This window comes from Macaca fascicularis, chromosome 17, assembly GCF_037993035.2.
Source record: "Macaca fascicularis isolate 582-1 chromosome 17, T2T-MFA8v1.1".
NCBI classification, from domain to species: domain Eukaryota; kingdom Metazoa; phylum Chordata; class Mammalia; order Primates; family Cercopithecidae; genus Macaca; species Macaca fascicularis.
Genome location: NC_088391.1, coordinates 45665299 through 45679844, shown reverse-complemented (window position 1 = coordinate 45679844; position 14546 = coordinate 45665299).

Sequence of the window (14546 nt, the reverse complement as noted above, 5' to 3'; positions counted from 1 at the left end):
AAGGCTTCTTGAGGGGAAAGCTGTAACTCTGTGAGATGATTTCACAGAACACAAAGAAGTTTCTCAGAAAGCTTCTTTCTCTTTGTTATCGGAGGATATTTCCTTTGGCCCTATAGTCTTCAAAGGGATCCGAAATATCTGTTCTCAGATTCCACAGAAATAAGGCTAGCAAAGAGATCCACGAAATACAGATGTAACTCTGTGAGATGAATTAACAGAACACTAAGCAGTTTCTCAGAAAGCTTCTTTCAAGATTTCATCTGAGGATATTTCCTTTTTCACCACAGTACTGTATGGGATCCCAAATATCACTTTGCCAATTCCACAAGAACTGTCTTAGCGAAAGACTTCTTGAGTGGAAAGCTGTAACTCTGTGAGATGATTTCACAGAACACAAAGAAGTTTCTCAGAAAGCTTCTTTCTCTTTGTTATCGGAGGATATTTCCTTTGGCCCTATAGTCTTCAAAGGGATCTGAAATATCTGTTCTCAGATTCCACCGAAATAAGGCTAGCAAAGAGATCCACGAAATACAGATGTAACTCTGTGAGTGGAAATCACACATCACAGAGCAGTTTCTCAGAAAGCTTCTTTCCAGATTTCATCTGAGGATATTTCCTTTTTCACCATAGCCCTCTATGGGCTTCCAAATATCCCTTTGCCAATTCCACAAGAACTGTCTTAGCGAAAGGCTTCTTGAAGGGAAAGCTGTAACTCTGTGAGATGATTTCACAGAACACAAAGAAGTTTCTCAGAAAGCTTGTTTCTCTTTGTTATCGGAGAATATTTCCTTTGACCCTATAGTCTTCAAAGGGATCCGAAATATCTGTTCTCAGATTCCACAGAAATAAGGCTAGCAAAGAGATCCTCGAAATACAGATGTAACTCTGTGAGTTGAATTAAGGGAACACTAAGTAGTTTCTCAGAAAGCTTCTTTCCAGATTTCATCTGAGGATATTTCCTTTTTCACCATAGCCCTCTATGGGCTTCCAAATATCACTTTGCCAATTCCACAAGAACTGTCTTAGCGAAAGGCTTCTTGAGGGCAAAGCTGTAACTCTGTGAGATGATTTCACAGAACACAAAGAAGATTCTCAGAAAGCTTCTTTCTCTTTGTTATCGGAGGATATTTCCTTTGGCCCTATAGTCTTCAAAGGGATCCGAAATATCTGTTCTCAGATTCCACAGAAATAAGGCTAGCAAAGAGATCCACGAAATACAGATGTAACCCTGTGAGTGGAAGTCACACATCACAGAGCAGTTTCTCAGAAAGCTTCTTTCCAGATTTCATCTGAGGATATTTCCTTATTCACCATAGCCGTCTATGGGCTTCCAAATATCCCTTTGCCAATTCCACAAGAACTGTCTTAGCGAAATGCTTCTTGAAGGGAAAGCTGTAACTCTGTGAGATGATTTCACAGAACACAAAGAAGTTTCTCAGAAAGCTTCTTTCTCTTTGTTATCGGAGGATATTTCCTTTGGCCCTATAGTCTTCAAAGGGATCCGAAATATCTGTTCTCAGATTCCACAGAAATAAGGCTAGCAAAGAGATCCACGAAATACAGATGTAACTCTGTGAGATGAATTAACAGAACACTAAGCAGTTTCACAGAAAGCTTCTTTCCTGATTTCATCTGAGGATATTTCCTTTTTCACCATAGGCATCTATGGGCTTCCAAATATCCCTTTGCCAATTCCACAAGAACTGTCTTAGCGAAAGGCTTCTTGAGGGGAAGTCTGTAACTCTGTGAGATGATTTCACAGAACACAAAGAAGTTTCTCAGAAAGCTTCTTTCTCTTTGTTATCGGAGGATATTTCCTTTGGCCCTATAGTCTTCAAAGGGATCCAAAATATCTGTTCTCAGATTCCACAGAAATAAGGCTAGCAAAGAGATCCACGAAATACAGATGTAACTCTGTGAGATGAATTAACAGAACACTAAACAGTTTCTCAGAAAGCTTCTTTCCAGATTTCATCTGAGGATATTTCCTTTTTCACCATAGTCCTGTATGGGCTCCCAAATATCCCTTTGCCAATTCCACAAGAACTGTCTTAGCGAAAGGCTTCTTGAGTGGAAAGCTGTAACTCTGTGAGATGATTTCACAGAACACAAAGAAGTTCCTCAGAAAGCTTCTTTCTCTTTGTTATCGGAGGATATTTCCTTTGACCCTATAGTATTCAAAGGGATCCGAAATATCTGTTCTCAGATTCCACAGAAATAAGGCTAGCAAAGAGATCCACGAAATACAGATGTAACTCTGTGAGATGAATTAACAGAACACTAAGCAGTTTCTCAGAAAGCTTCTTTCCAGATTTCTTCTGAGGATATTTCCTTTTTCACCATAGCCCTCTATGGGCTTCCAAATATCACTTTGCCAATTCCACAAGAACTGTCTTAGCGAAAGGCTTCTTGAAGGGAAAGCTGTAACTCTGTGAGATGATTTCACAGAACACAAAGAAGTTTCTCAGAAAGCTTCTTTCTCTTTGTTATCGGATTATATTTCCTTTGGCCCTATAGTCTTCAAAATGATCCGAAATATCTGTTCTCAGATTCCACAGAAATAAGGCTAGCAAAGAGATCCACGAAATACAGATGTAACTCTGTGAGATGAATTAACAGAACACTAAGCAGTTTCTCAGAAAGCTTCTTTCCAGATTTCATCTGAGGATATTTCCTTTTTCACCATAGTCCTGTATGGGCTCCCAAATATCCCTTTGCCAATTCCTCAAGAACTGTCTTAGCGAAAGGCTTCTTGAGGGGAAAGCTGTAACTCTGTGAGATGATTTCACAGAACACAAAGAAGTTTCTCAGAAAGCTTCTTTCTCTTTGTTATCGGAGGATATTTCCTTTGGCCCTATAGTCTTCAAAGGGATCCGAAATATCTGTTCTCAGATTCCACTGAAATAAGGCTAGCAAAGAGATCCACGAAATACAGATGTAACTCTGTGAGGTGAATTAACAGAACACTAAGCAGTTTCTCAGAAAGCTTCTTTCCAGATTTCATCTGAGGATATTTCCTTTTTCACCATAGCCCTCTATGGGCTTCCGAATATCACTTTGCCAATTCCACAAGAACTGTCTTAGGGAAAGGCTTCTTGAAGGAAAAGCTGTAACTCTGTGAGATGATTTCACAGAACACAAAGAAGTTTCTCAGAAAGCTTCTTTCTCTTTGTTATCGGAGGATATTTCCTTTGGCCCTGTAGTCTTCAAAGGGATCCGAAATATCTGTTCTCAGATTCCACAGAAATAAGGCTAGCAAAGAGATCCACGAAATACAGATGTAACTCTGTGAGATGAATTAACAGAACACTAAGCAGTTTCTCAGAAAGCTTCTCTCCAGATTTCATCTGAGGATATTTCCTTTTTCACTGTAGGCCTCTATGGGCTCCCAAATATCCCTTTGCCAATTCCACAAGAACTGTCTTAGCGAAAGGCTTCTTGAGTGGAAAGCTGTAACTCTGTGAGATGATTTCACAGAACACAAAGAAGTTTCTCAGAAAGCTTCTTTCTCTTTGTTATCGGAGGATATTAACTTTGGCCCTATAGTCTTCAAAGGGATCCGAAATATCTGTTCTCAGATTCCACAGAAATAAGGCTAGCAAAGAGATCCACGAAATACAGATGTAACTCGGTGAGTGGAAGTCACACATCACAGAGCAGTTTCTCAGAAAGCTTCTTTCCAGATTTCATCTGAGGATATTTCCTTTTTCACCATAGGCCTCTATGGGCTCCCAAATATCCCTTTGCCAATTCCACAAGAACTGTCTTAGCGAAAGGCTTCTTGAGTGGAAAGCTGTAACTCTGTGAGATGATTTCACAGAACAGAAAGAAGTTTCTCAGAAAGCTTCTTTCTCTTTGTTATCGGAGGATATTTCCTTTGGCCCTATAGTCTTCAAAGGGATCCGAAATGTCTGTTCTCAGATTCCACTGAAATAAGGCTAGCAAAGAGATCCACGAAATACCGATGTAACTCTGTCAGTGGAAGTCACACATCACAGAGCAGTTTCTCAGAAAGCTTCTTTCCAGATTTCATCTGAGGATATTACCTTTTTCACCATAGCCCTCTATGGGTTTCCAAATATCCCTTTGCCAATTCCACAAGAACTGTCTTAGCGAAAGGCTTCTTGAGGGGAAAGCTATAACTCTGTGAGATGATTTCACAGAACACAAAGAAGTTTCTCAGAAAGCTTCTTTCTCGTTGTTATCGGAGGATATTTCCTTTGGCCCTATAGTCTTCAAAGGGATCCGAAATATCTGTTCTCAGATTCCACAGAAATAAGGCTAGCAAAGAGATCCACGAAATACAGATGTAACTCTGTGAGATGAATTAACAGAACACTAAGCAGTTTCACAGAAAGCTTCTTTCCAGATTTCATCTGAGGATATTTCCTTTTTCACCATAGGCATCTATGGGCTTCCAAATATCCCTTTGCCAATTCCACAAGAACTGTCTTAGCGAAAGGCTTCTTGAGGGGAAGTCTGTAACTCTGTGAGATGATTTCACAGAACACAAAGAAGTTTCTCAGAAAGCTTCTTTCTCTTTGTTATCGGAGGATATTTCCTTTGGCCCTATAGTCTTCAAAGGGATCCGAAATATCTGTTCTCAGATTCCACAGAAATAAGGCTAGCAAAGAGATCCACGAAATACAGATGTAACTCTGTGAGATGAATTAACAGAACACTAAACAGTTTCTCAGAAAGCTTCTTTCCAGATTTCATCTGAGGATATTTCCTTTTTCACCATAGTCCTGTATGGGCTCCCAAATATCCCTTTGCCAATTCCACAAGAACTGTCTTAGCGAAAGGCTTCTTGAAGGGAAAGCTGTAACTCTGTGAGATGATTTCACAGAACACAAAGAAGTTTCTCAGACAGCTTCTTTCTCTTTGTTATCGGAGGATATTTCCTTTGGCCCTATAGTCTTCAAAGGGATCCGAAATATCTGTTCTCAGATTCCACTGAAATAAGGCTAGCAAAGAGATCCACGAAATACAGATGTAACTCTGTGAGATGAATTAACAGAACACTAAGCAGTTTCTCAGAAAGCTTCTCTCCAGATTTCATCTGAGGATATTTCCTTTTTCACTATAGGCCTCTATGGGCTCCCAAATATCCCTTTGCCAATTCCACAAGAACTGTCTTAGCGAAAGGCTTCTTGAGTGGAAAGCTGTAACTCTGTGAGATGATTTCACAGAACACAGAGAAGTTTCTCAGAAAGCTTCTTTCTCTTTGTTATCGGAGGATATTTCCTTTGGCCCTATAGTCTTCAAAGGGATCCGAAATATCTGTTCTCAGATTCCACTGAAATAAGGCTAGCAAAGAGATCCACGAAATACAGATGTAACTCTGTGAGATGAATTAACAGAACACTAAGCAGTTTCTCAGAAAGCTTCTTTCCAGATTTCATCTGAGGATATTTCCTTTTTCACCATAGCCCTCTATGGGCCTCGAAATATCCCTTTGCCAATTCCACAAGAACTGTCTTAGCGAAAGGCTTCTTGAGGGGAAAGCTGTAACTCTGTGAGATGATTTCACAGAACACAAAGAAGTTTCTCAGAAAGTTTCTTTCTCTTTGTTATCGGAGGATATTTCCTTTGGCCCTATAGTCTTCAAAGGGATCCGAAATATCTGTTCTCAGATTCCACAGAAATAAGGCTAGCAAAGAGATCCACGAAATACAGATGTAACTCTGTGAGTGGAAGTAACACATCACAGAGCATTTTCTCAGAAAGCTTCTTTCCAGATTACTTCTGAGGATGTTTCCTTTTTCAGCATAGGCCTGTATGGGCTCCCAAATATCCCATTCCCAATTCCACAACAACTGTCTTAGCGAAAGGCTTCTTGAAGGGAAAGCTCTAACTCTGTGAGATGATTTCACAGAACACAAAGAAGTTTCTCAGAAAGCTTCTTTCTCTTTGTTATCGGAGGATATTTCCTTTGGCCCTATAGTCTTCAAAGGGATCCGAAATATCTGATCTCAGATTCCACAGAAATAAGGCTAGCAAAGAGATCCACGAAATACAGATGTAACTCTGTGAGATGAATTAACAGAACACTAAGCAGTTTCTCAGAAAGCTTCTTTCAAGATTTCATCTGAGGATATTTCCTTTTTCACCATAGCCCTCTATGGGCTTCCAAATATCACTTTGCCAATTCCACAAGAACTGTCTTAGCGAAAGGCTTCTTGAAGGGAAAGCTGTAACTCTGTGAGATGATTTCACAGAACACAAAGAAGTTTCTCAGAAAGCTTCTTTCTCTTTGTTATCGGAGGATATTTCCTTTGGCCCTATAGTCTTCAAAGGGATCCGAAATATCTGTTCTCAGATTCCACAGAAATAAGGCTAGCAAAGAGATCCACGAAATACAGATGTAACTCTGTGAGATGAATTAACAGAACACTAAGCAGTTTCTCAGAAAGCTTCTTTCCAGATTTCATCTGAGGATATTTCCTTTTTCACCATAGGCCTGTATGGGCCCCCAAATATCCCTTTGCCAATTCCACAAGAACTGTCTTAGCGAAAGGCTTCTTGAGGGGAAAGCTGTAACTCTGTGAGATGATTTCACAGAACACAAAGAAGTTTCTCAGAAAGCTTCTTTCTCTTTGTTATCGGAGGATATTTCCTTTGGCCCTATAGTCTTCAAAGGGATCCGAAATATCTGTTCTCAGATTCCACAGAAATAAGGCTAGCAAAGACATCCACGAAATACTGATGTAACTCTGTGAGTGGAAGTCACACATAACAGAGCAGTTTCACAGAAAGCTTCTTTCCAGATTTCATATGAGGATATTTCCTTTTTCACCATAGTCCTGTATGGGCTCCCAAATATCACTTTGCCAATTCCACAAGAACTGTCTTAGCGAAAGGCTTCTTGAGGGCAAAGCTGTAACTCTGTGAGATGATTTCACAGAACACAAAGAAGTTTCTCAGAAAGCTTCTTTCTCTTTGTTATCGGAGGATATTTCCTTTGGCCCTATAGTCTTCAAAGGGATCCAAAATATCTGTTCTCAGATTCCACAGAAATAAGGCTAGCAAAGAGATCCACGAAATACAGATGTAACTCTGTGAGTGGAAGTCACACATCACAGAGCAGTTTCTCAGAAAGCTTCCTTCCAGATTTCATCCGAGGATATTTCCTTTTTCACCATAGCCGTCTATGGGCTTCCAAATATCCCTTTGCCAATTCCACAAGAACTGTCTTAGCGAAATGCTTCTTGAAGGGAAAGCTGTAACTCTGTGAGATGATTTGACAGAACACAAAGAAGTTTCTCAGAAAGCTTCTTTCTCTTTGTTATCGGAGGATATTTCCTTTGGCCCTATAGTCTTCAAAGGGATCCGAAATATCTGTTCTCAGATTCCACAGAAATAAGGCTAGCAAAGAGATCCACGAAATACAGATGTAACTCTGTGAGTGGAAGTAACACATCACAGAGCATTTTCTCAGAAAGCTTCTTTCCAGATTACATCTGAGGATGTTTCCTTTTTCACCATAGGCCTGTAAGGGCTCCCAAATATCCCTTTGCCAATTCCACAAGAACTGTCTTAGCGAAAGGCTTCTTGAAGGGAAAGCTGTAACTCTGTGAGATGATTTCACAGAACACAAAGAAGTTTCTCAGAAAGCTTCTTTCTCTTTGTTATCGGAGGATATTTCCTTTGGCCCTATAGTCTTCAAAGGGATCCGAAATATCTGTTCTCAGATTCCACAGAAATAAGGCTAGCAAAGAGATCCACGAAATACAGATGTAACTCTGTGAGATGAATTAACAGAACACTAAGCAGTCTCTCAGAAAGCTTCTTTCCAGATTTCATCTGAGGATGTTTCCTTTTCCACCATAGGCCTCTATGGGCTCCCAAATATCCCTTTGCCAATTCCACAAGAACTGTCTTAGCGAAAGGCTTCTTGAAGGGAAAGCTGTAACTCTGTGAGATGATTTCACAGAACACAAAGAAGTTTCTCAGAAAGTTTCTTTCTCTTTGTTATCGGAGGATATTTCCTTTGGCCCTATAGTCTTCAAAGCGATCCGAAATATCTGTTCTCAGATTCCACTGAAATAAGGCTAGCAAAGAGATCCACGAAACACTGATGTAACTCTGTGAGTGGAAGTCACACATCACAGAGCAGTTTCTCAGAAAGCTTCTTTCCAGATTTCATCTGAGGATATTACCTTTTTCACCATAGCCCTCTACGGGTTTCCAAATATCCTTTTGCCAATTCCACAAGAACTGTCTAACCAAAAATCCTCTTGAGTGGAAAGCTGTAACTCTGTGAGATGATTTCACAGAACACAAAGAAGTTTCTCAGAAAGCTTCTTTCTCTTTGTTATCGGAGGATATTTCCTTTGGCCTTATAGTCTTCAAAGGGATCCGAAATATCTGTTCTCAGATTCCTCAGAAATAGGGCTAGCAAAGAGATCCACGAAATACAGATGTAACTCTGTGAGATGAATTAACAGAACACTAAGCAGTTTCTCAGAAAGCTTCTTTCCAGATTTCATCTGAGGATATTTCCTTTTTCACCATAGTCCTGTATGGGCTCCCAAATATCACTTTGCCAATTCCACAAGAACTGTCTTAGCGAAAGGCTTCTTGAGGGGAAAGCTGTAACTCTGTGAGATGATTTCACAGAACACAAAGAAGTTTCTCAGAAAGCCTCTTTCTCTTTGTTATCGGAGGATATTTCCTTTGGCCCTATAGTCTTCAAAGGGATCCAAAATATCTGTTCTCAGATTCCACAGAAATAAGGCTAGCAAAGGGATCCACGAAATACAGTTGTAACTCTGTGAGTGGAAGTCACACATCACAGAGAAGTTTCTCAGAAAGCTTCTTTCCAGATTTCATCTGAGGATATTTCCTTTTTCACCATCGCCCTCTATGGGCTTCCAAATATCACTTTGCCAATTCCACAAGAACTGTCTTAGCGAAAGGCTTCTTGAGGGGAAAGCTGTAACTCTGCGAGATGATTTCACAGAACACAAAGAAGTTTCTCAGAAAGCTTCTTTCTCTTTGTTATGGGAAGATATTTCCTTTGGCCCTATAGTCTTCAAAGGGATCCAAAATATCAGTTCTCAGATTCCACAGAAATAAGGCTAGCAAAGAGATCCACGAAATACAGATGTAACTCTGTGAGATGAATTAACAGAACACTAAGCAGTTTCTCAGAAAGCTTCTTTCCAGATTTCATCTGAGGTTATTTCCTTTTTCACCATAGCCCTCTATTGGCTTCCAAATATCACTTTGCCAATTCCACAAGAACTGTCTTAGGGAAAGGATTCTTGAAGGGAAAGCTGTAACTCTGTGAGATGATTTCACAGAACACAAAGAAGTTTCTCAGAAAGCTTCTTTCTCTTTGTTATCAGAGGATATTTCCTTTGGCCCTATAGTCTTCAAAGGGATACGAAATATCTGTTCTCAGATTCCACAGAAATAAGGCTAGCAAAGAGATCCACGAAATACAGATGTAACTCTGTGAGATGAATTAACAGAACACTAAGCAGTTTCTCAGAAAGCTTCTTTCCAGATTTCATATGAGGATATTTCCTTTTTCTCCATAGCCCTCTATGGGCTTCCAAATATCACTTTGCCAATTCCACAAGAACTGTCTTAGCTAAAGGCTTCTTGAAGGGAAAGCTGTAACTCTGTGAGATGATTTCACAGAACACAAAGAAGTTTCTCAGAAAGCTTCTTTCTCTTTGTTATCGGAGGATATTTCCTTTGACCCTATAGTCTTCAAAGGGATCCGAAATATCTGTTCTCAGATTCCACAGAAATAAGGCTAGCAAAGAGATCCACGAAATACAGATGTAACTCTGTGAGATGAATTAACAGAACACTAAGCAGTTTCTCAGAAAGCTTCTTTCAAGATTTCATCTGAGGATATTTCCTTTTTCACCATAGCCCTCTATGGGCTTCCAAATATCACTTTGCCAATTCCACAAGAACTGTCTTAGCGAAAGGCTTCTTGAAGGGAAAGCTGTAACTCTGTGAGATGATTTCACAGAACACAAAGAAGTTTCTCAGAAAGCTTCTTTCTCTTTGTTATCGGAGGATATTTCCTTTGGCCCTATAGTCTTCAAAGGGATCCGAAATATCTGTTCTCAGATTCCACAGAAATAAGGCTAGCAAAGAGATCCACGAAATACAGATGTAACTCTGTGAGATGAATTAACAGAACACTAAGCAGTTTCTCAGAAAGCTTCTTTCCAGATTTCATCTGAGGATATTTCCTTTTTCACCATAGGCCTGTATGGGCCCCCAAATATCCCTTTGCCAATTCCACAAGAACTGTCTTAGCGAAAGGCTTCTTGAGGGGAAAGCTGTAACTCTGTGAGATGATTTCACAGAACACAAAGAAGTTTCTCAGAAAGCTTCTTTCTCTTTGTTATCGGAGGATATTTCCTTTGGCCCTATAGTCTTCAAAGGGATCCGAAATATCTGTTCCCAGATTCCACAGAAATAAGGCTAGCAAAGACATCCACGAAATACTGATGTAACTCTGTGAGTGGAAGTCACACATAACAGAGCAGTTTCACAGAAAGCTTCTTTCCAGATTTCATATGAGGATATTTCCTTTTTCACCATAGTCCTGTATGGGCTCCCAAATATCACTTTGCCAATTCCACAAGAACTGTCTTAGCGAAAGGCTTCTTGAGGGCAAAGCTGTAACTCTGTGAGATGATTTCACAGAACACAAAGAAGTTTCTCAGAAAGCTTCTTTCTCTTTGTTATCGGAGGATATTTCCTTTGGCCCTATAGTCTTCAAAGGGATCCAAAATATCTGTTCTCAGATTCCACAGAAATAAGGCTAGCAAAGAGATCCACGAAATACAGATGTAACTCTGTGAGTGGAAGTCACATATCACAGAGCAGTTTCTCAGAAAGCTTCCTTCCAGATTTCATCTGAGGATATTTCCTTTTTCACCATAGCCGTCTATGGGCTTCCAAATATCCCTTTGCCAATTCCACAAGAACTGTCTTAGCGAAATGCTTCTTGAAGGGAAAGCTGTAACTCTGTGAGATGATTTGACAGAACACAAAGAAGTTTCTCAGAAACCTTCTTTCTCTTTGTTATCGGAGGATATTTCCTTTGGCCCTATAGTCTTCAAAGGGATCCGAAATATCTGTTCTCAGATTCCACAGAAATAAGGCTAGCAAAGAGATCCACGAAATACAGATGTAACTCTGTGAGTGGAAGTAACACATCACAGAGCATTTTCTCAGAAAGCTTCTTTCCAGATTACATCTGAGGATGTTTCCTTTTTCACCATAGGCCTGTATGGGCTCCCAAATATCCCTTTGCCAATTCCACAAGAACTGTCTTAGCGAAAGGCTTCTTGAAGGGAAAGCTGTAACTCTGTGAGATGATTTCACAGAACACAAAGAAGTTTCTCAGAAAGCTTCTTTCTCTTTGTTATCGGAGGATATTTCCTTTGGCCCTATAGTCTTCAAAGGGATCCGAAATATCTGTTCTCAGATTCCACAGAAATAAGGCTAGCAAAGAGATCCACGAAATACAGATGTAACTCTGTGAGATGAATTAACAGAACACTAAGCAGTCTCTCAGAAAGCTTCTTTCCAGATTTCATCTGAGGATATTTCCTTTTCCACCATAGGCCTCTATGGGCTCCCAAATATCCCTTTGCCAATTCCACAAGAACTGTCTTAGCGAAAGGCTTCTTGAAGGGAAAGCTGTAACTCTGTGAGATGATTTCACAGAACACAAAGAAGTTTCTCAGAAAGTTTCTTTCTCTTTGTTATCGGAGGATATTTCCTTTGGCCCTATAGTCTTCAAAGCGATCCGAAATATCTGTTCTCAGATTCCACTGAAATAAGGCTAGCAAAGAGATCCACGAAACACAGATGTAACTCTGTGAGTGGAAGTCACACATCACAGAGCAGTTTCTCAGAAAGCTTCTTTCCAGATTTCATCTGAGGATATTACCTTTTTCACCATAGCCCTCTACGGGTTTCCAAATATCCTTTTGCCAATTCCACAAGAACTGTCTAACCAAAAATCTTCTTGAGTGGAAAGCTGTAACTCTGTGAGATGATTTCACAGAACACAAAGAAGTTTCTCAGAAAGCTTCTTTCTCTTTGTTATCGGAGGATATTTCCTTTGGCCTTATAGTCTTCAAAGGGATCCGAAATATCTGTTCTCAGATTCCTCAGAAATAGGGCTAGCAAAGAGATCCACGAAATACAGATGTAACTCTGTGAGATGAATTAACAGAACACTAAGCAGTTTCTCAGAAAGCTTCTTTCCAGATTTCATCTGAGGATATTTCCTTTTTCACCATAGTCCTGTATGGGCTCCCAAATATCACTTTGCCAATTCCACAAGAACTGTCTTAGCGAAAGGCTTCTTGAGGGGAAAGCTGTAACTCTGTGAGATGATTTCACAGAACACAAAGAAGTTTCTCAGAAAGCCTCTTTCTCTTTGTTATCGGAGGATATTTCCTTTGGCCCTATAGTCTTCAAAGGGATCCAAAATATCTGTTCTCAGATTCCACAGAAATAAGGCTAGCAAAGGGATCCACGAAATACAGTTGTAACTCTGTGAGTGGAAGTCACACATCACAGAGAAGTTTCTCAGAAAGCTTCTTTCCAGATTTCATCTGAGGATATTTCCTTTTTCACCATCGCCCTCTATGGGCTTCCAAATATCACTTTGCCAATTCCACAAGAACTGTCTTAGCGAAAGGCTTCTTGAGGGGAAAGCTGTAACTCTGCGAGATGATTTCACAGAACACAAAGAAGTTTCTCAGAAAGCTTCTTTCTCTTTGTTATGGGAAGATATTTCCTTTGGCCCTATAGTCTTCAAAGGGATCCAAAATATCAGTTCTCAGATTCCACAGAAATAAGGCTAGCAAAGAGATCCACGAAATACAGATGTAACTCTGTGAGATGAATTAACAGAACACTAAGCAGTTTCTCAGAAAGCTTCTTTCCAGATTTCATCTGAGGTTATTTCCTTTTTCACCATAGCCCTCTATTGGCTTCCAAATATCACTTTGCCAATTCCACAAGAACTGTCTTAGGGAAAGGATTCTTGAAGGGAAAGCTGTAACTCTGTGAGATGATTTCACAGAACACAAAGAAGTTTCTCAGAAAGCTTCTTTCTCTTTGTTATCAGAGGATATTTCCTTTGGCCCTATAGTCTTCAAAGGGATACGAAATATCTGTTCTCAGATTCCACAGAAATAAGGCTAGCAAAGAGATCCACGAAATACAGATGTAACTCTGTGAGATGAATTAACAGAACACTAAGCAGTTTCTCAGAAAGCTTCTTTCCAGATTTCATATGAGGATATTTCCTTTTTCTCCATAGCCCTCTATGGGCTTCCAAATATCACTTTGCCAATTCCACAAGAACTGTCTTAGCTAAAGGCTTCTTGAAGGGAAAGCTGTAACTCTGTGAGATGATTTCACAGAACACAAAGAAGTTTCTCAGAAAGCTTCTTTCTCTTTGTTATCGGAGGATATTTCCTTTGACCCTATAGTCTTCAAAGGGATCCGAAATATCTGTTCTCAGATTCCACAGAAATAAGGCTAGCAAAGAGATCCACGAAATACAGATGTAACTCTGTGAGATGAATTAACAGAACACTAAGCAGTTTCTCAGAAAGCTTCTTTCAAGATTTCATCTGAGGATATTTCCTTTTTCACCATAGCCCTCTATGGGCTTCCAAATATCACTTTGCCAATTCCACAAGAACTGTCTTAGCGAAAGGCTTCTTGAAGGGAAAGCTGTAACTCTGTGAGATGATTTCACAGAACACAAAGAAGTTTCTCAGAAAGCTTCTTTCTCTTTGTTATCGGAGGATATTTCCTTTGGCCCTATAGTCTTCAAAGGGATCCGAAATATCTGTTCTCAGATTCCACAGAAATAAGGCTAGCAAAGAGATCCACGAAATACAGATGTAACTCTGTGAGATGAATTAACAGAACACTAAGCAGTTTCTCAGAAAGCTTCTTTCCAGATTTCATCTGAGGATATTTCCTTTTTCACCATAGGCCTGTATGGGCCCCCAAATATCCCTTTGCCAATTCCACAAGAACTGTCTTAGCGAAAGGCTTCTTGAGGGGAAAGCTGTAACTCTGTGAGATGATTTCACAGAACACAAAGAAGTTTCTCAGAAAGCTTCTTTCTCTTTGTTATCGGAGGATATTTCCTTTGGCCCTATAGTCTTCAAAGGGATCCGAAATATCTGTTCCCAGATTCCACAGAAATAAGGCTAGCAAAGACATCCACGAAATACTGATGTAACTCTGTGAGTGGAAGTCACACATAACAGAGCAGTTTCACAGAAAGCTTCTTTCCAGATTTCATATGAGGATATTTCCTTTTTCACCATAGTCCTGTATGGGCTCCCAAATATCACTTTGCCAATTCCACAAGAACTGTCTTAGCGAAAGGCTTCTTGAGGGCAAAGCTGTAACTCTGTGAGATGATTTCACAGAACACAAAGAAGTTTCTCAGAAAGCTTCTTTCTCTTTGTTATCGGAGGATATTTCCTTTGGCCCTATAGTCTTCAAAGGGATCCAAAATATCT